Source organism: Artibeus jamaicensis, unplaced genomic scaffold (genome assembly GCF_021234435.1).
Source record: "Artibeus jamaicensis isolate MK-2021 breed Jamaican fruit bat unplaced genomic scaffold, CSHL_Jam_final scaffold_1964, whole genome shotgun sequence".
NCBI lineage: Eukaryota > Metazoa > Chordata > Mammalia > Chiroptera > Phyllostomidae > Artibeus > Artibeus jamaicensis.
The window spans coordinates 12,605,623-12,627,473 of record NW_026522030.1 but is presented as its reverse complement, the minus strand read 5'-3'; the positions used below and the strand labels follow the sequence as shown (position 1 = coordinate 12,627,473).

Here is a 21,851-nt window from a genome sequence, read left to right as displayed (position 1 = left end):
TACTGCTAGAACTACCATAGCTAGCAATATATAGGAGTTACTATTTGCACACTATACTAGTAATTTTCCATATACTCACTTAACACTCAAAAACTCCTCATGAGGTATATACTTTCACCACCTCCTTTAGTTCTTGGTTAAGGAAAATGAAGCAGGAAAAGTTTAAGTAAGCCACTCAGAGTTACCCAACTATTAAGTGGCAGAACCAGAATTAGAATTCAGGTTGCCTGGCTCCAGACTTGATGCCTCTGTTTGGGGTCCTGGTCTCCCTCAGAATCACCTTGCAGGACAAATTCAAGCAAGAATTGTATATATGAGTTGCTAGACTTATTACATCAGAGATAGCTCAGAACAGTACGATGGAAAGAGCCCATCTGGCTTCAAGCACCAGTCCTTTCCTCTTTAATCTTAGAACCTCAAGTGCGGAATGAAAACATTTAAAAAAGAAATGTCATCTTTCCCAATGTAAAAGTGGAACTGAAATACTTTCTGAAGTTCAATGTCTAACACAAAAGTTGATTCATGGTATTCACAGGTCTTATTTCAACAGAGTTTAAGGCTCATAACACATCTGAAGAAATTTCCAGAAGCTTGGCCACTTGTGGATTAGAGAAGTCAGGAACCTGAGCATTATGGGAAGGCACTGCAGATACAAAGCCCCTGCAAAACTCATGGCAGCAGGCATTGGGATGGAGGAATTAGGAGAACAGGTAAACCAAGAAACATGATAAAATATTACAACAGAGTACCTGGTACACCACTGAGGTGCTATCTGGGCTTATTGAAAGAAAAAAAAAAATGACACTAACTCTTCAAGTCCCCGGAGTATTCTTGCATTTGGTGACCTTCTCTAGGTGATTATTCAAAGGGTGTCTGCTTCAGACAACTATGTTGGCTGACTTAGGAAGCCAGAAAAAGTGATGAAAATTTGGAGAAGATAAATTCGTGCCAGTGGTACTCAGGGTGTTTGCACTCTATAACAAGTCAGACTGTGACTCACCATCATGCATTTACTATATTCAAAATTAACTGTTGAGTCTCGAAAGCCTTTTGGATTCAAAGTGCTAAACAAATATACAGAGATGAGGGAGTCTGAATACCTGAGAGAGGAGGAGAGTGGATAACAATGATAGAGGAGATGAGAATGAAGTGCAGAGCCACCTATGAAAGGGAAAGGGCTGTGGGAGGCTCGTGTGTAGCGCCTTTTGATGCAGTTGGAGGCGAAAGAGTCAAAAGGTAGCTCTACTCATTGAGTTCCTGCTAAGTGGCAGGTCAATGGTAGGTGCTGAGGATACAAATGTAACTCATACTTCACTGACCTCTCATCGCCAAAGATTCTGCCATAAGTTCTTCTGGAAACCCCAGGTGGGGTCACACAGGGGACAGTGAATGTTTCTTATTCAGGCCCAGTTCAGTGACATGTCTTGACAAGGCCTGCTCCATCTGCTAACGTTGTGAGAAGTATCTTTTTTTTTTTCCCAGATCCTACTCTACAGTCATCTTTTGCCACACGTTGCAATCTGGGACCCAAAGAAATCTCATGAATTTCTAACTGAAAATAGCTCCTTCACCTTCTGCTAGTGGTGGGCTCTGGCAATCGTCCACTGAGCGGTGTTGGAGGATTAACTTCTGGGACAAACTTGATGCTCTCCTAATTGCCCTTCTCACCCATACATGTTCTTCTCCGTCCTTCCTTCCAAATGCTTGTGCAAATTGTCTCCCGCCCATCACAGATGCCTTGACTGCCCCCCCCCAATACCTCTGGCAGAGACCACTGGGTTTCACTAGAATTCTTCAATGAAAAGATACATAGGACCTGTTCTCATCTCTCAAGGCATCTGATGGATCCTAGGTGAATTTCTTATCTCAACTGGGGGCTGCTGATCAAAAAGAGGCAGCACTCAGAGCAGTGGAGACCTGTGTCCCCAGGCATCCAGGGCTCTGTCACGTCTTGGCAGCCAAGTGGACTCTAGGAAGTCACTTTAGCTTTTCACATTTAGTTTTTAAGAGAGGAACAAAGGAAACCTCTTCTGTACCATGTGGGAAGATTACGATGATCAAGAGAGATGATGCCTGTGAAAAGGTTTGTAAACAGCAAGCTCCCTCCGCCCTCATTGGGCAGTGAGTGATCCTCACTCCCAAAGCATGTACAGCTTCCCTGCATCATAGCGTTCATCCCCCTGGAGGGTGTTTGCTCATGTGACTGATTCCCACAGCAGACCGTCAGCCCCTGGGAGACAACAGTCTCCTTCTATTCACTATTATTATCATTATTGTTATTATCATTATTATTATCTAGCTCTTAGTGAGGTGCCAATCATATAACAATCACTTTTTAAAAAGCATGCTGACTACATGAGTGAATGAAGCGGATGCAAACATTTAAATTACACTCTGGTATGCTGAACAATTTTGGATAAATCACATCACCTTCAGAAAAATCTGGTTTTCTGAATTGCAGACAGGAAAAATGCATTAGACAGGTAAACATATACTGAGCTGGAGGAAGATATGTGAGTTTACACATTGTATAATTTCAATCCAGGCAGTCCAAGTTCTTCTGTCATACAGATGAGGACATTGAGGCCACAGAAATTGTATGACATGTCTAAGGGCATGTGGTGGCCGGTGGACGAGGACACGATCTCTTGACTACCAGCTCAGTGATCTTTACGCTACATTTTGAGATCCTGAAATGAATCTGACACAGTTAACACAGGATGATTTTATAATCTAGAGCACCGTGTTGTGTTCCAGATAATAGATCTGTTCCTGGCAGAAAATAGACACTCCGGTCAATGGGGAGATCATCCTTGGTGAGAAGGAGCTGTGAATTGAGAACAAAACTGCTCGGTACTGTTCGAGGGGGATATTAGTTACTCTGAACACATTACGCTTGAAGAACAGCCAATGGATTCCCACCCTCCACAGCCCCACACTTAAATTCAGTGGCTTTGTCCAGTAACACAAATACTTAGGAAATTTAGCAAAGCCGGGTAGCTTGTAAAACACTTCATTACCAAGAGAAGAGGCTGGGTACGTTAAATACAGCCCACATTAACAACCAACAATCTAGGAGATGATGAATTAGTGCAGGATTTTAAGAAAGTTGCCATAGAATCAGAAATGTGTTTCAGACTGATCTTTCCAGCACCAGTGTGGACCATGCACGGGGCATGGGCTGGAGGCACGAGTCGGTGGGGAGAGTGCGGGAGCAGTCCAGGTGTGAGGGAGTGACACCTGGACCAGGCCAGGGCCGGTCTGGTGGAGAATAGGTCCCTTAAGTAACTGGCTTTTAAAGTTGCTTATTTATAAACATTATTCAATAATATGATTATTTATTGTCAGTTTTCTATTGCTGCTGCAACAAAACCACAAATATAGTGGCTTAAAACACTACAAATTTATTCGGAAATCCAACAGGAGCGCCCATGTCGGCAAGACTGTGTTCCCTTCTGCAGGCTCCGGAGGAGGATTATGTACAACCTCCCTGTTTCCTCATCCCATCTGCCAAATCCCTTTTGTGTATATGACAACTGCTCACAGATTCCAGTGATTAGAATGTACACGCCTTGGGTTTGGAGGGCGGAGTGGAGGTGGGGATGCATCTGAGGCCTCAAGCATGTAAACAGCAGAAGTGGGATGAGGATCCAGGTCTCTTGTGTTTCAGTGCTGGCCGGATTCCAGCTCTCGGTGTATTCGGCCTTAAATGGCCGACTGGTCACTTATCACCATAGACTGTAGAGAGTGTGGATGAGTGGGTGGCAATTGCTTAGACCTAAGGGACATGCTGATTCTCTCTCTCTCTTTTTTTTTTTTGGCCAGGGTGGCTATACTGTGGCCCATAGAAGAGAAGCAGGCACTGGTTCTGTGTGGGCTGGTCTTAGCTTGCCCTGACCAGATCTGCCAAACCCCATCCTGGGGTAGTTTACCTCTGTTGTATGTACATCACATTTCAGTAATCAGAACCCATCCAGGGTGAGGCTGTTCGGTACATGGCGTGGTGCAAAGGAAGACTCCCAGAGTTGAAGTGGGGAGCCCAGGGTGCTGGCTCCCTTCCATTGTCCTTTCAGGTGACTTGAAATAGGTCATTGCCCCTCATTTGAGACTCATTACCCTCCCCTGTGAAAAGAGGTGGTTGGGTTAGAGATAGAGGTCCATCTAGCATGGCGTCAGTATGGGATGGCATACTGCACTGCCTGGCAAATCAAGTAGAATGGTTGCGTGGCAATCCTCACAGAAGATCCTTTCCTTCTTTGATTTTTGGCCTCTTGATGCAGCCTTGGAGCATGACTTCCAACAATGCCAGTGCACTGGACTGTAGCAGCCAGAAATACCAGATTTCCATAGCGACCAATGGCTGTGCAGGCTCTCAGGGAGCACTGCAACCACAGGCTGCGGTGGGTTCCACACACCACGCATGCTGACCACAGAATTCCTGGCTAGGCTATGAGCTTTCTGAAATCTTGACATGACCAGAACAGATTCACACATGTCTCTGTGTCTCTATATGAATGGCAAACATAAACAGAATTTCAAAAATCTAAAAATAGTTGGCTTCTAAACAGTAGCCCATCAATCTCAAGAACTAATAAGCAAAGGGAAATGGAAGGAGCAGGACAGAACTGGAACAGACCCTCGGGGCTTACTTTGGTCTTATACTGGCAGAAATGACATTTAAGAAGTTGAAAATGTAGAGATTAAGGAAGGAAAAGGATAAGGGATTAAGGAGAAAGAGAGCACCTAAAAGCCTATAAAAAAAACAGGTTAGGACGTCAACACAGAATTTGCCAGGGGACACAATTCAGCCCACAGCACTGGGTGGTTGTGAACATTCTGCCACACTTCATGGGTCTGTCTGCACTCTGACGGGACGTGGGTGGGTAGATTATACCACCTCTACACTTCCTCCCACTTCCAGATTTCCCAAATTCATCATTTTCAGCTTGCTTGTGAGCAGCCTCTTGTCAAATCTCTTCATTTTTCCATTGATTAACATGTAAGGTAGTTTAGGTTAATAGGTAAGTGAATAGCTACGTTTTCCTGCTTCAAACATAGAAGTAGCTCATAGGTGGGAACCTACTTTCTCTGGAAGTACTGGGACTATGAGTTGCTAATTTGACTGAAATTCCTCACGGAGAGAGAAGGAAATGATTGAAGTTGGAGAGAAAAGAAAACAGCACAAAGCGGGGATTTGTTAGAAAGAGGGTCGAAGTTAGGGAGGGAGGTATGTATAGAAACACCTCAAGGGCAAGAAGAAGAAGAAGAAGGAGAAGGAGGAGAAGAAGAAGAAGCAGCACCTACTCCAGGGTGCCCACAACACTGTCAAGTGAATGATGGAAGGCATCTCCCATTTTCCACACTTTTTTGCATGTGTGCAAGATATGTTCTTGGTGTTCAGGGACCATCCTGATTTCATGTAACCTGATTCTCTTCAATAAAGAAGGTGATTCATTAAATGGGTAACTAAATGTGATTCCATTTTTATAACCTTGCTAGGCTTCTCATATAAAAATAGTCATAGTCCAGGAAAAAAAATCTTTTGTCAGCTGGAGTCTATAAATTCTTGGTACATAAACTGTAATCAGCTAAAGAAAGGCTTATGGAGAGGCACCTGAAGGCAGCAGAAAGGGTGGGGAATTTGCTCTTGGGAGTCTAAGTTTATGTCTCTTTCGGATATTTCCTGGTAAGGAGTTGAACCTCTATAAGCATCATCTGAAATGCACTTAAAGGGACCCCAGCGTGACCTCGGACATACCTCCTTGTGAGACTGCTACTAGAAGGCAAGTTCAAATCCCAAATATAGCTCATTCTTCCAAAGATAGAATCAGGGTAGTAGGTGAAGGTGAACAATGTCCAGAGTACAGAGCCACAGAGACTAATATGTGGTGTGTAAGTCACCAGTGCCCTCCCCTCCCAGCCTGGACTCAGTGAGACATCGTTCCTCCAGCGCGGCAGGCTCCGCCTCTGGGTGGGTTTGTGCCTCCCAGTCTCTCTCGCCATTGCGCTCCATGTAGCCACCATCAACTGGCTGGAGAGAACATGCGAGGTGGAAACAGTTTGCTCTTTCTGGCCTAGAGCTTAGCCTGAGTGATGGAACCAGATGCACTGATGTTATTGAAATACATGTCAGAGAAACTAACAGGATGGGCTCAGGCAAGATAGCTGGGTGCTGAAAAGCCAGAAAAAGATCAGGCTGGATATAAAAGGTGGCTGGCACCATAGCCCCACGGTGGGAGAAAACAACTGATGAAGTAGGGTAAGGTAAAGCTGCAGGTACCCAGGGGCCTCAGAAAGAGCGTAGACCAAGGGGCAGGGGTGGGGAGCTTGCAATTATGACCTAGTCCCAGGGATTTCAGTCTGGCTGTTGCTGCCCAAAAGAGGAAGTGCTTGGACCTGCCAGGTGGGTACATGCATGGTCCATGAGACCCAGGTGTGACTGGCGCTGTTCAGAAAGCTGCCTTGCTGAACTGCCTGTGGTATATGGATGACCAGCTGGGAACTGGCAAAACCACAGGTTGCTGGTCTGATGAGCTCACACAGCTCTGCAGCCACAAGTGAGTCTAATGGGATTCCAAGTGTGTACTAGTTTTATGACCTTGGGCAAGTTATTTAACTCTGAGACTCAGTTTTCTTAGTAGATCATTGAGATCATAATGTTACCTCTTTCACAAAGTAGTGGTAAGAATCTGATCCATAGTTAATCAATAGTAGGCATCCCTGTTGATATTTTTCTCACCTTACCTCCGCCTCTGCAAGAGACAGAGCTGCAGGTCCAGAGACAGCAGAGATAAGAGTCTAAACTAATATTCGTTAGGCTACAGGGAATGTAGGTTATCACAATCAGACATTAAGCTGTTTTGAGGCTAGTTTCAGTCTTAGAGAAAGCTGATTTATTTCTGGTTTATCCTTATACTTTCAGCCGTTCAGTGATCCCCAAATAAAAAGCCACAGTGTTTACAAGGCCCCAAACTTTGACTCTGTATCCCCTCAGACCTGTGAAACTGCTGAAAGTTCTGATCAGCTTCTTACTCCCAACCTGCAATCTATGAATCGGTAAGACCCTCAAAGGGAAAATTGTCACAGAATGTCTCTGCACCCTTCTTTTCTTTATGGTCCTGGACCTTCAAGTCCTGATTTTTAAATGTTTTTTTTTTGTCTAGGCCACTAGTTATGCTCAGAAGAAGAATTCATTCTTAAAAGCTACTTTGTCATAGTTAAAAGTAGAGACCAGTCCTTTAGTTAATGTGTATTTAAAAAAAATAAGTAGCACATAAAAATTATGACGACAATTCCCTTTATTAAGGAAGGAAGGTATTTAAAGAAAAAAGTATCAAGTAGAAAAGTTATAGATGATATGAGAATAACTGATGTTTCAGATTCTTGGTTTAGTACATAGTAGATTTTCAATGTGTGTGTTCAGGTTTTTATCACTTTTACCTTGATTACCAGAAATTTCCTTACTGGTCTCCCTGCTTCTATCTCTCACACCCCAACACAAAACATACTTCATACCTTAAACTGAATCTCTCTAAGAACACAGAACTACTGTAGTCTTATCCAACTCTGATTGAAACCCTTTACTGATATAATGGGTCTTATATCAGTAAAGCTTCTTTCAGAGCAAAAGTGGCTTAAGGAATAAATACATCTGTTTTTTCACAAACAATAGATCCAAACAAAGTTTACCAGTTTGAAATTTGGTTACTTATCAGTTTAGTGATGTTCAATACTTGGGTCGCTTCTCTGAAATTCTTTTGGTTTCCTATGACTGGAAACAAGATGACCACCATGACCCCTAAAATTGCCTTTTCACATACTGACAAGAGCAGAGAGACATTGAGGAGGTGTCATTGCCAACTTTTTATCATGAAGGAAACTCTCAGATGTCCTCCTGAGACTTTCCCTTAGGTCTCATTGGCCAGACCCGAATCACATGACCCTTCCGTTGCAGCAGCGGAGTCTGGGACAGTGAGCATCTGGAAAGCCCGGCCCCCACAATGGAAGATGGCTGTGTGAGCAAAGAAGGGGGCTGCAGAACTGCAGCAAAGAAGGGCTGCTTTCAGGTGGTCATTAGTATCTGCCCCAGCTGCCCATTTTTTTTTTTCACATGATAAAGTCAAACCCTCTTATCATGATGGGTTGGTAATTCTTTCATGTTGTAAGAACTCAGGCCACATTCAAGTGCAATTCCCACTTATTGAAGAACTATATTGGGAAATAAGAAACATAGAAAACCAATTCAGTAGGTCTTAAGGATGATGAGACATCATTAGCCTGTGTACCGTAGCAACTCTGGGTTTGTCTAGCTCAGACAAGTGGAAGTGAGAGTCCAATGACCTTGCCCAGGTGCTTGGTCACTGTGTTGAGTTGGTTCATTTCTGACACTCCTCAATGTCTCCCAACCATATTTTTCCCTCCTACTGCTTCCAACCATTAGCCCTGTGGATTTTACACTCACACTTCCAGTGACAAGATTGGGCAGATCAGTTTCATTCCCAAAGAGGCCAAGACTTGGCTCAAGCAATATGGGCGGTGTATGTTAACTCTTTAGAGGGCCTTGCCTGCTTGGACCCTTTGCTTACTGTACCAGACTCCACATCTCTCTATTAAAATTGTCTCTCCTTGAAAAGCTCATTAAGAGACAGATTATCAGGACCTGCCCCCAGAGATTTTGACTCAATGAGGAATGCGCCTAGGAATGTGCATTTTAACCTACATGATTCTGTGTGAGGAAATATGAACTGACATTTTGAAATGCTGTGAATGAGGCTCTTTACATACCAAGTTTTATGAATTCACCCAAAGAGAAATAATGAAGCGAGATTCCAATTCAGTTCTACTCATTCTGAAGCAGCTACTCATGTCTCAGATCTGGCTGCCTCACTATTGTTAGCTCTGTGGCTCCCCCAAGACTCCTGCTTTCTCATCAGCAAAGCTGGGCCACGCTTGGGTCTCACAGTAGCTACTGGGGAGAGAAGCAGATGGCCCCTCTGTGACAGGGCATTGGTGGCCCTCCTCTGACAAGCACAGGTTTTTGCTAGGCAAGTGGTGGGGCCCAGTCCATCAAGATTTAAGTGATTAGTCTGAGAAGAGGAAATTATACAGTATGATGCCAATTTCCCTCTAGCAGGTGCCCGTTCCACAGCCACAGAAGTCCTCTGAAGAGCTGTCAGTACCGGACACAGAATCTGCGCTTTTCTGTGACTCACTCACACGGCGTGGTAGGAAAGTGGGACCTGAATCGCTTCGCTCTGGGGGTCAGAAGGAGGCACGGAGAGGCAGGAGAAGGAGAAATGAGGAAATGCCTGGAGTTCAGGCTTCCAGCTGCACTTAAATGGGAGCCTCATGGTGGGATCTGGACGGTCTAAGGTCAAATCCAGACCCTGCCTGCCCCTCACAGAGTGTAGCTGGGACAATTTTTCACTTCTCTAGGCTCCAGTTTGCTTTTCTGAAAAATGGATGTGTGCTCCCATCCTCAATTTACATTGTTGGGACTGAGACTCTTTTTTTATTTCATTTTATTTTTTATTTTGCAATTACAGTTGTCATTCAATATTATTTTATATCAGTTTCAGGTGTACAGTATAATGTTAGACATTTATATAATTTACAAAGTGACCCCTCGGTAAGTTTAGTACACACCCTGCACCAGGTGTATATTTATTACAATGCTATTAACTATATGCTTTTTGCTGCACTTTATACGCCATGACTTTTAACCCCCAATTTGTGCTTTTTAGTCCCGTCACCTTTTTCACTCAGTCCCCATACCTGCTTCCCATCTGCCAACCATCAGGCTGTTCTCTGTATCTGTACGTTGTTTTTTCTATTTTGTTTTTTCATTTATTTTGTTCTTCAGATTCCACATAGAAGGTAAATCATATGATATTTGTCTTTCTCTGCATGACTTATTTCACTCAGCACAATACCCTTTAAGGTCCATCCATGTTATCACAAATGGTAAGATTTAATTTTTATGGCTAAGTAATATTCCATTGTTTATATACCACATCTTCTATATCTATTCATCTATTGATAGACACAGGTTGCTTTCATATCTTGGCTGTTGCAAATAATGTTGCAATGAACATAGGGATGCATGTACTTTTCAAATTAGTGTTTTAGATGTCTTCAGATATATACCCAAAAGTGGAATAATTGATATTCTTGATGTGACTGTGATGCTTTTTTTTTTAGTGCTACCAAGAGAAACCTCTGCCTCAGGGATGGAAACAACTCACTGGTATCCAGGAGGCCCTAGACCAACCACACACTCACACACATCCCCACACCCCGCAGCTCATGCTGCTCCTGGCCGAGAACCAGGAACCGATATAAAAACTTGGGCGATTCTGCACTGGCATTGAGAACTCAGGAAAGTTATTGGCCACATTCCTTGAACTTGGATGGCTTCTTCATAGGAAGAGTAAGACTAGACCAGAGCAAGGGTAGTGATCAAGCACCATGGGAAAGACTGGCAGATGTTCACTTCGTTAGAAGGAGCACTGAAGGTAAAGGCAGGTGATGGTAACAGAGAAGAAATGCTACAGTAGAAACCATCTGTAGGTTTTTTAGATAGACAGTCCAGTAAGTATAGTTTTTCAAGGTCTGAGCCATTCTTACTAAATGCTATTCTTGCTAAATGTTAAAATGTAGCACAGTATTTTGCAGATCACCTGTAAACAATAAAAACTTGATCAGAACTCAATTGGAAAACTGTAGCCAATTGCAAAGAAGAAATCAACAAAATAATGTGTATAAGCCGTTGGCTAAACCTTTCTTTCTTTGGGGAAGCAGAGCTTTGGCTTTAAATCCGCCATCTCCTTTACTTGCTGCAAATAAATAAAACTACCTTGTCACAACCACCTCTCATTTTTGAACAGAGAACGCCAAGCAGCAAACCCCTTGAGTCTGAGAACAGCTTGAGAGCATCCCAATGTGTGTTTGCAGAGGTGCTACCAAAGAGAACAGTCAGACGATAATGAAGCTTCTCCATGGATCATGGGCAATGGTACAAGGCACGAGGCAAGGTGGGCATATGTAGTGGCCAGGAGAGGGAAAGCCAGAGACAAACATTTAGTTCTGAGCACAGCGGGGAGCACCCAACACAGAGACAAAGTTCCCTAAAGGATGTCTCATGCTAAGGTCCCCACCTTCCCTCCTCTGGGAGCCACAGGAGAGAGAGAACTGGCAAGACAGCTAGCCTTCTGGCCTAGGATCTGAGATGGGACCATCTGAGATGGCTCTAAGAGCCAAGCAATGAAGGGAAAAACAGATGAGGGAAAATCAAGAAGGATCCACCCATCCTGTTGACGAGAGATCAGTCTCATGTACAATGTGTCCTCTTTCTACTTGATGAACAGATAGAACAAAAATGGAAACACTGAAAAGCTGCAAAATAAAGAAGAAAACATATCACTCAAGTTTCAAAAGAACTTATTTTTGGAAAAACTTTGCTAAAGCAAACAGAGAAAAAACAAGGAGAAACTGCTTGGAATTTAAAATGTTGACTAAAAGCTTTTGCAAACATACTCATAAAGACAATTACAAAAAAAATGTTCCGACCAGCCTTAAAAGCTGAAACTAAGAAGTAATGTATCAAAATAGAAACTGTAAGATACAAAGAGATGGACTCAGGCAAACATCCAGGTTCAAGTGCATGGCACAGATCAGAATTGCTTCTTTGTGTCTTCTTCATAGTCTAGTTTGGAACAGAGATTCAAGATAGCCAGTAAACAGGAAATGTCCAGGGGTTCTCTCTGTTCTGTGTTGTATTTCGAATGAGGCAACATTATCTTCCTTCCTCCACGTTCATTCATTTACCATCGCTGTCCATTGAGGGAAGACAGGCACTGCATGTTGGGAAATGGGGTCCCTACAAGTGAAGCAGTAAAGTCAAGATGACATCTGGAAAAGTCCAACACTGCAGGTGGGGTCCACAGTCTAGTTGTGAGGTGAGCAGAGAGGGAGCTCATTGGGCTGCTCAGGAAAACAGACTCAGGAGCCAGCCTGCCCGTGTTCAAACCCATAATCTCCCACTGATTGGGTGACCTTGAGGGTCTCTCTGTGCCTGAGTTTTCCTATCAATCATGATCATCTACCTAGCAGAGTTATTGTGAGGATTAAAGGAGTTCATATATGTCAAATGTTTAGGATCTGTCATATAGTTTTAATAATAATAATTATTCTATCCCATCGCAGCCCAGTCTTGCAAATAAATCACGGAAAACCTCATTGAAATGGAGTTAGGAAGGCCTGAAGGGTGAGCTCTCGCAACTTACTTTACACCCCCACTCAACATACCCCAGTAGAAGAAGGAAGGTTTTTCTCTTAGCCCAGCAACAATCCAGCCAATGAGAAGCTGCTGCCATTCAACCTAGGAGATACTGTCACAATCTGGAACTCTTGTTCTCCTCCAATGAATTTTCATTCAAAACAGTCCCTTTCAAATTTCTCCTTTCCACTATAAAAGAATGATCCTCTCTTCTGTTCTCCAGACTTGCCTATGGTTTATCATCGTTCGTGTGTCTCAAATTGCAATGCCTCTGCTATTCCCAAGTAAACTCAATTTTCCTGGCTAACCCACTTACCTTTTTCTTTTAGAGGTGCACACTATCTTTACAAAAAGAAAGGTACAACACTGCTAGAACAGAGTGTACTGTGTCTGGACTCCGGATTTCATGCATGAATAGTGTTTCGGGTAAAAATTTGAGCATCAATGTTGGTTTTCAGTTTAGTTTATTTTACAAGTGAAAACATTTTTTTTAAAAAAAGAACAAATGAGTTTAATTAGTAAAACACCCAAAAAATAATCCCTAACAAATAACTGTCCCTTAAATTAAATAAGCTTATTCTCAATACATTGCCTGCATTTTTCTCCATTCACAGTGACCCCTTTGTCTCCAATGTGTATCGATGTAGAGGCCAGGAACTGCAATTTGGGTACTGTTGCAATAGATAAAAAATTGCTAATACTGAGAAATACACTGGAGATTGTGCCACTCAGCTTGCCCACCAGTTACAGATGCAAAGAAGGACTATCCCCACCACACAAATGCAGGAAGGGAGCCAGAGGCAAGCCACTGTTTCTGATCTTCACGTGGCCTATTCATGCCCAAATCCCCTAAGAGCTGAGAGAAGTAAATGCACACCTCATGGAAGAGAAGGACACAGACCAAAGTTAGCTGCTGCATCTGAAATTATCTATAAACTAAAGAAAACAAACATAAAAAAACACTGAAGGATAAAAACCTAAGATTCAGAGGACTGTACTTTTGAAAATAACCCTCAAAATAGCAAAGTTATTTTAATACAACACAAAAATAGCCTACAAATACACACACACACAGAGTCAGCCCTGATTATATGCAAATCCTGTATTTGCAAATTTGCCAACATGCTAAAAATTATTTGTAAACCCCCAATCAGTCGGTACTCATGGTACTTTCACAGTTATTCCCAGATAACGGGCAGAATATATGTTGCCAAATTTGCATGTTTCCAACTTAGGTCAAATAAAATAATGTACATTTGGACATTTCCAGTTTGAGCTATTAGAAATAAAATTACGATGAATGTGTTTTACAAAGATAAAAAATATAAAAAGCAAGGGAATGTTCTGCCTTCTTGTTTCAGTACTAATACTGTAAATGTGTCCTTTTTGCAGTATATTTAGTGCCACATATTTTGTGCATTTTGGGGTGTAGTTTTACTGTTTTGAATGCCCCCCAAATGTTGTGCTCAAGTGTTGTCTGGTATTCTTCAGTATCACATGAGTTCAGTGTTAATGAGTCATACATATAACACATAAAACAAGTTGATGTGCTGACCAGTCATAAAAGTATTGTGACCAGAGGTTTGCAGGAACCCAGTCCTGTGTTTTACCTACGAACAATGATTCAGTATTTGCTATATCAATCTTTGCACTTACTTTATAGAACGTAATTCCATGAACAATGATAATCAACTATTGGTGAGTATACACATGTGCACACACATGCACACACATTTGAGATATATATATCTGTATATATATTTACAGATATATATATATCTATAACTGGTGGATATATAGATATATATCTATATCTAGAACCAGTTATAGATTCTTTGTGTGTGTGTGTGTGTGTGTGTGTATCAACTTGCCCACCAGTTTTAGATGCAAAGTATCTATGTATATAAAACTATCTATATATATAAATGTTTACATATGTAAAATCTCGCAGTGTTACTGAAACAGTTTTGAAGGACAAATCAAGGAAATTAAATAGGAAATCCGGAAACAGATCTTGGCACAGTCCAGTGTAGTGTAGCGTTATGAGCATACTATCATTTAGTTTACTACTATTCTACTTTTATTATTATTTACTATTAGTTTACTTTATTGTAATGTATTGCAATATAATAGTTAGGCACAGGAAAGCACATATAAGGATATTATATGGGATAAAGATTATAACTCAAATTAATTGTTGTTATACGAATTAATTAAACATTTGGAAAAATATATAAATTTGATTCCTATCTAGCATCAGTATGACAGAAATCATTACCTTTATTCATATTTTAAATGATATAAGGTTGAGGGTGTATATTTTTATTTTCTAGTTTTTGCCATAAATACAGCATGTTTGCATAGCAAATAATAAATAAAAGCATTAAATGATTTTGAAAAATCAAAGCTAAATTGGAATAATAATGATCTGGGTCCGACATTAGAGTTTATACCAACTAAATAAAAAAATAGTGGAAAGGAGGGAAAGGCAATTAAAGTATGTGAATTTTCTTATTTGATTAAGTGGAAATTCAAGAAATTCTATTTTATTTTTTACTTTGAAAATTAGAAAACATAGTTTTAGGTATGCAAAGCATTTTTTAAAAAGGGGCACAAATGTCCTCATGTGTTTTCACATAAGTACCCCTAATATGAGAAAAAAGTGAACATAATCCCCAGGAATCTGTGAACATAACCCAGAATGGCTCATCTCAAAAAGGAATTTCAGGAATGTTATGTGATGTTGCACCTTATTGCATTATATATCATGTCAATTTTAATATTATTTTTATTATTTTCTTCTCATTTAATGAAATCAATGCTTTAACAGCATGTATTAGCCTGGCTGGTGTGGCTCAGTGGATGAGCACCAGACTGTGAACCAAAGGTTCACCGGTTCAATTCCCAGCCAGGGCACATGCCTGGGTTGCTGGCCAGGTCCCCAGTAGGGTATACACAAGAGGCAACTAGACATTGATGTTTCTCTCCCACTCTTTCTCCCTTCTGCTCTCTCTAAAAATAAATAAATGAAATCCTTAAAAAAAAAGAATGTGGCATAAAGCATTCATAGCACATTGCTATGTGTATGCCAGGGGTGCATGAACTGGCGGAATAAAGGATATGATCTAAAACATCTAAATTATTAGAGAAAAAATCAAACAAAAAGTATTTTACATATATGCATAATATAGAAAGACAAATTATGAAAAAATAAAAGTATTTATGAGGTTACAATTTAAAAGATAATGAAATATTAGACAAATGTAAATGAAAAAATTCCTAGGGAAAGAATGCTAAAATAAAATAGAAATCAAAGCCAAAATTTTTTTTAAAATGGAAAAGTTATTTTATACTGATAAAGTACATAAGCCAAGACAAAGGTATAGGAAATATGAATCTTTGAGTTTGACAATAAAGTACTAAAAATATGAAGTAATAATAGTATGAAATTTAAGAATAAATTAATAGAAATTATAAAGTGAAATATAGATTGTTGAATTTATGGAATTGTTTTCTTGATAGCCACATAAGGAAGTCTAAGTCTACAAACAGAAGCTGCAACTATTTCCACAGGTTTATGAAACATTTACAAATGTTAATTATAATTCTCCAAGAAGAACATAATAAATTGTAGAGATGTTACAAGTCTGTTTTATCTTGAGTGCAATAAAACTGGAAAGCAGTAACAAGGAAATATAATTAAAGCCCAGTCACTGAGAAAAGTAAAAAATACTGTTATAAAATTTTTTAATACAAAGAGAAAAAATTAAACATTATTTGAAGTATTTTAAAAATATCCCAAATAAAGTATAACATATAAAAATTTATAGGATCCCAAGTTGTACCAAGAAGTTATGACTTTTCATATTTTTATTGTTGTACAAGAAAAATTGAAATAAATAAACTGATTATTTCACTGTAGAAGGTAGAAAAAGGCCCTATAAGTCAATAGAGAAATCACAATGAAAATTAGAAAATATATTGAATAATATGACAATAAAAACATCACATAGCAGAATATATGAAATACAATTTAAGCTGTTCTTGGAAGGAAATTTATTGCCTAAAGTGCATATAATATAAAAGAACAAAGGCTGAAAACAATCATTTAAGTATCCATCTCAAGAAGTTACAGGAAAGAAAGAGAAAACTAAAATCAAAAGAAAACTAAAATCAAAACTAAAATAAATTATTTTAAAGAACAGAACTTTTTAACAGAAAATAAATAAGCAATAAAAAATCAAAAAGAGCCCTGACTGATGTGGCTCAGTGGATTGAGCACCAGCCTGCAAGCCAAAAGGTCACAGGTTTGATTCCCAGTCACGGCACAAGCCTAGGTTGCAGGCCAGATCCACAGTAGGGGGTGCACAAGAGGCAACCACACATTGATGTTTCCTTCTCTTTCTTTCTCCCTTCCCCTCTGACTTAAAATAAATACACACAATTTTTTTAAAAAATAAAAAAGAAATGTTTGTTTATTTGGGAAAAATGGCCAATAGTTTAAAAGTTCTGACAAGATTAATAAAGTAAAAGAAGAGGAATAGAAAATATCATCAAAATTAGACATTAAAAAAGGGTATGATAATAGACTCTATGAAACTTAAAAGAATAATAAGAGGTTATTATGAAACATTTGGTCAATAGTTTTGAAATTGAGATAAAATTGGCAAATATCTAGAATAACACGATTTAGCAAGACTGACTTAAGAATCTGAAAAAAACTGAATAGCCTAAGGAAATTCAATGTGTAAATAATGGCCTTCCAACAGGAAATTCTGCAGACTCAAGTGACTTCACCTGTGTGTCATACAATCTTGTTGTATAAAAATGCCAGGACTAGAAAAAGAGGAACTACTTCCAAGTCATTATGAATCCAGCATAATCCTGATACATAATCTCACAAGAACGTTATAAGAAAGTAAAATCATTGGCCAATTTCTCTTATGAAGGTACATGCAAAAATACTACACAAAATATTAGCAAATTTACATTTAAAAAATAGTGCATCATGATCAAATGGAGTTTGTTTCAGGAAGAGAAAGTCAGTATACCTTTCAAACATTGATCTGTGCAGTTCACCATTAGGAGGGAGAATGACATGTCATGGTCTTAAGACAATGCAGAAGAAACATTTACTACATTTCAAAACTTGCTCATGAGTTTTAAAACAAAAACAAACTAGTTTTAAGCAAAATCCCATCGGGTCTTCTTGAGGAAACTGACAAAATCAATGTAAAATTTCTTTAGAAATGTAAATGGCTTAGAATAGCAAAAGTCATCTGAAAAAATAGAATCATTAAAGGATTTATTCTGCTAGATATCAAGGCTTGAATAAAACAATATGCTATTGATATTAAGGACAGAAAAATAGATGAATAGAATAGAGTTCAAAGTCTAGAAGCTACACCACACATACACAATCTCCTGATTTGTGATACAGCTTCCACAGCTGAGGGAAAGAATGGCCTTCTCAACAAATGGTGCTGGATCCACTGGGTATTCATATGGATAAACGAACTTGACCTCTACATTGTACAATATATAAGAATTAACTCTAGATGGAACAGAGTCTTAATATGAAAGTTAGATAAGTAAAACCTTTAGGTACTAATGTAGCATATTCTCATGGGATAGGTAAAGACTATTTAAACTGAAATAAGTAGCATCAATCATAAAAGACTGATAAATTGGTATATAGTAATATTGATAACTTCTACTCATAAAAAGACAATTTTCAGAATTAGGTATTTGCAATAACTTTTTATAAGATAAAAAGATACATGCAATATATGATATGTAATCATGTATCATATACCTATGGTGAAGGACCCACATACAGAATACATAAGGAATTTTTACTAAACAATAAGAAAAGGAAGGAACCAATTAAAACTAAGCAAAAGATGATCAGGGAATTAAAAAAAAACATTTAAATGGTGAATAAACATGTGAAAATTTCACCATGGTAAATCATAAGGAAAATGAAAACTAAAAGCCCAATTGTAGGTCACTAAACACAACTCCCACCAGCCTGGTGAATTCAAGGTAACTGGTATTACCAAGTATTGGTGAGGATGTGCTGTAACTTGAGCTTTCACAGTCAGTGAAGAGCGCACAGTGGGGCAACCACTGTGGAAGCATCTTCAACAAGCACCTCCTAACCCTGAACATGTATCCTGTGTGTGACCACCTATTCCACTTCCAGAGGAGTACCTAACACAAGAAGAAAAGCTTTGGTGGACTTACCCTGACCAGATACGGAATTGTCAGTGTGGGGTGTACACATGAGCACAAAAGACAAGAAAAAATTGTTCATAGCAACATTGCAATAAATGTCCCAAATGCCCATCAGGAATACGATCAATAAATGATTTGTGGCATATTCATACAATAGAATAGTAGGAAAATGAAAAAGCAATAATTTCACATAACTGCATGGATCAGTTTCACAGAGTGCAAGGAAAATATGCCAAAAATGGAAGAGTATATAATGAGACTCTATTTACAAATATGTCAAAACTAGAAATTAATACCTTTGGTAGAAGAGGTATGAGAGATGCTTCTAGGGAACTAGGAATTTAGGTACCAGGATCTGGGGGTGTGTATTCAAGGTCATGTTGACCTCCCACAATTGCATCACTTGGGCACTTTTGTTGGTAGATGTTATTCTTTGATAAAACATAGAATTTTGCACTTTTTATGCAAACATGTTTACAGAATGTATAACTGAGTTACATTATCATAAGGGACATTTTTTTACATTATACTTTCATATACTTTTCAAATGTGTGATATTTAAGCTTTGGAAGTGATTTGCATTTTCTAGTCACTTTGATGAAACCTTCTCCTTCCTCTTCATCCCATGGTCATTTCCCTAGATTATGACTTAAAACTGTCTTATCTCAACTATCGACTATTTCAGTGGTCCCTTCATCACTCTTCTTGCCTTTAGTTTTGTGAATTGGAGGCAAGATTATCTGCCAGATGTTGGTTAGTTTTGTGGACTCCCCAGAGAATCCCTTAACTTTGGAGCGGTAGTTCTTAATAGCTTTTTAGACCACTGGTTTTTTTTTCTTTTTTTTTTAATTACAATACATATGAGTAATGATATTCCTCTGAGTCACAAACTTTCATGAAAATGAAAATGTTTCACTAAGTGAAAGAAACCAGACACAAGAGGTTGATTTCATGTTTATGAAGTATCCAGAATAAGTAAATTCTTACCTAACTAAATTTTAAAAATAGTAATAATGATCTGATCCCCAGATTCCCTACCATATACCAGTCAGCCAGGCAATCTTTCTTCTCACATGAAATCAAGACTCAAGTTTTAGCCCTGGCTGGTGTGGCTTAGTGGATTGAGTGCCAAACTTCAAACAAAAGGGTCGCTGGTTCAATTCCCAGTCAGGGCACATATCTGGGTTGCAGGCCAGGTCCCCAGTAGGGGGTGCATGACAGGCAATCACACATTGATGTTACTCTCCCTGTCTTTCTCCCTCCTTTGCTCTTTGTCTAAAAATAAATGAATAAGGTCTTTTAAAAAAAGATAGTTTTTAAAAAGACTAGAGATTTATTCTCCAGAGAAGATAAAATGGAAGCTCTGAAAAAAAGTCAGAAATTGTGTAAGCCAGTTGTCAAATGGAGCCATTATTAAAAGTTAAATTATACGATACTATAATAAAGTAAATTACATTAAGAACAAATATAGTAAGTACTTAAAATTCCTCATATCCTAATTGTGTTACTATTTTTACTATTATCGATGCTCCTGACATTATTTGTATCTTATGTATCAATGGTGGAAATGTTATAAATAATGTTCTACTATACATCTCTTCAAATTCACATTCAGAGAGATCATGTTGGTAGCTTGAAATTTTCTGCAGTGGGATTTATTATACCATGGAAGTCATCAAAAACTACAAATCCGAACCTGCCTTTTCTTGCTTTTTTCCCACCCTCTTTCCCTCCCTCCCTTTTTTCATCCTTCCTCCTTCCCTTGTGTTCTCCCTTCCTTCCTCTCTCCCTTCATCCTTTCTTTCTTTTCTTCCTTACTTTGAAGGCTGGTTGTTAAACTTCTACAAGCACACCACTGCCAACAAATGTCAATGATCATAGAGATAAGTTTCAGTCCTGGACAAACAGCACCTAGAGCAGAATCTGACTTTGGAAACATTCTGCCAAGCTTCCTCATTATATCCTGGCTTCCTCCTTGTTCATCATGACACTGTCGTCCCGGGAAGCCGCCTGACATCAGCCAGAAAGAGCCAGGGCCTGGGAGAGGAGACAGTGCCGTTCCTTCAACTGAGCTCCTGGAAGAAGCCACATCCACAACTGTGGGGCTGACGGTGGAGGGGCCTCCTGGCAGCGAGAAGCAAGCCCAGCTACTGCTCGCCATGCTGGCGGCATCCTCCTGACTGCCACTCACTGGCCCAGCTCTCAGCTTCCTGTGTCTCAGGGAAGGAGCAGCAGGCACCAAGCCACTGTAAATGTTTGCTGGAGATGGAGCAACCTGGCCTGGTGGCAGCTGCAGCCGAGCTCACTGCCAGAGCCTCTCAGAGGCTCCAAGTCAGTGGGTTCATTGGTGGCACAGGGAAAGCAGCCCATGCCACGGCCTCCCAAGGTGAGCCTGGCTCTGCCAGCTGAGCAAGGAATATCTGTGCTCCTTACCTGGGAAAGAGAACACAGAGGACAAAGGTCAGGCTTAATCAAAGCCACATCGTCCTTCTCTGCTGGGAGCCACCAAACCTGCCTCAATTCCTGGGATAAAATGCCTACTTTTGTTCCGAACAGAGATTGGCAAGCCAAAGCCACTGCAGCCTCTTTATCACAGACATTGTCACTGCCAACGGCGGATGCCAACAAGTGCCAAGTGCTTAATACATCACATTTAATCTCACCCACCCTCACAGGAAAATGCCATTATCCTTGTTTTACAGATAAGGTGACTAAGGCTGAGGAAATTACTTGGATAAATTTGCAAAGAAAGTTCATGACAGAAGATGGGTTCAAATTCAGTGTTTTGGGGGCTCTGAATACAGCGTTCTTCTTGCTATACCACACAGTCCTCCTGTTGATGCCCTCCCACCCAGACTAGTGCAGAACCTCTGACCTTGACTCTCTGATGCTTACTCATGCCCTTCCCCACATGTCTCGCCTCCTCTACCTCAATCCACCTGACACACCACTGTCAAGGTTAATCTCTCCACAGCTATTGGTCTGGACATAGGTGCAGAGAGAGAATTTGGAGATGGGGATGCAGACATAGCTATAGGTGTGGTTGTGGGCACAGGCACAGGCATAGATGTATTTTAACGGGAGATTCAAGAAGTCAGGAACCATGTCTGATGGTTTTGTGTCCCTACGTCCTACCGCAGTACCTGGTTCAGAGCAAGGTCTCAGAAAATACTGGTGGAATTAAATGGAATGGCCTTTCATTTCCCCGAATCAAAATTTCAGTGATTTGTATGAAATAATAGAACTAGGTCTCAAGCCCTTGCACCAACATGTGGAGCTCTCCATCCCTGGACTCCACCTGACATTTCCAGTCTTAACTACAGGTAGCTAATACTAG

General features: G+C 40.0%; 1 pseudogene; it reads right to left on the bottom strand.

Moving 5' to 3' along the window:
• Nucleotides 1-20,675, bottom strand: part of LOC128626017 (myotubularin-related protein 14-like) — a 59,284-nt pseudogene extending 38,609 nt beyond the window's left edge.
• Between the last annotated feature and the right edge of the window lie 1,176 nt (nucleotides 20,676-21,851).